Raw genomic sequence first — 1,292 nt, 5'->3', positions numbered from 1 at the left:
TATTAAGTGCAACAACTTCTTGAAAAAAGTTCGCAATCGCCACTGGCAGGAAGTTTACAATATTTTTCATTACGAACAAAATATCCAGCCTTGATATCTTCCAACTATTTTCATACGTGCATGAATATGTATGCAATCAGCTTTGATCGTTAATCAGTATTCGCGTACGACCAGCGTATATTTCTTTTTTTTTCCCTCTGCTTCTTTTTTTCATTATTCTTTCGCGTTCGAAAGAAGCAGTTGCGTCATTTACGAGATCGAGTGTTAACGAATTAATTTTCTAATTGTATTTATTGTTAGGCGGTAACTTTGTGCCCCGAAGATATGTCAAGAAGGAACACACGTTCGATCGATATGTCTTTTGTCATTCCACTGCAAACACCTTAAAAACATACTCGTGAAATTTTTGCAACACTTTTGGCACATCCTTTAAAATTACAAAACGCAAATGTAAATGAAATACAACTGTGTCGCTACGTATTATTACTACATAAAAACTCTTGTGTGCGCGTGTATCACTGATCCAAAAAATAACACTTTTCAACCCTTTACGGAGAAAGAAACATTTTGCTATTTCTGAAGATTTCTATTTTCTAAGATAACGAATTGTTTTCTGGACTCTTCTCGTAAAGAGTTAATTAAAGGTGGATACTTAGGATCTTTGGTGCGTAGCTGAGTTTGATAAGTACAGCCGTTGCTGGATCGCTTAAATAGAAAAGAACGATAGGACACTCGCGGTTTGATTGAAACTGTACTCTAGAAACAATACTCCGAATAAGAAATCGCGTTGCTAATAGTAATGTAATAAACATTATGCTTAAAAACTTGCGTTAAACCTAAAGGTACGATACACTGATCCTCGTGAAATACTCTTTGCACTCGAAGGATATAAGGAAACGTTCTTAACAAAAAATACTACGAAGTGTATCTCTAAGCAACTAGAAAAACGAATGAAGAAACGTAAAATACACCGTCGATTCAGCTCCTATATCTCGTTTGAACACACCATTTCCTGTTTATTAAACGAATCATAGAATACTATTAATTACCTGGAATTACTAAAAGAATTCCTAATTTCTGAAACATGCACTTTGGTGAATTTCAGTGATATAGAAAAATATTGCTTCTCATCGTTTACTACTCTAATCAATTCCATCTATTTTTCAAAATTGTCAAGAAACTCTTCGCTTAGGAACATATCTTTCTATGAATCTTCGCGTGTAAAATAGGAATATAGTTTCTTTCGTCTGTATCTTCTAGGTTTCCTAACTTTACTTAGTCTTCCTAATCAC

Source organism: Osmia lignaria, chromosome 16 (genome assembly GCF_051020975.1).
Source record: "Osmia lignaria lignaria isolate PbOS001 chromosome 16, iyOsmLign1, whole genome shotgun sequence".
NCBI classification, from domain to species: domain Eukaryota; kingdom Metazoa; phylum Arthropoda; class Insecta; order Hymenoptera; family Megachilidae; genus Osmia; species Osmia lignaria.
This window is presented reverse-complemented; position numbering follows the sequence as displayed.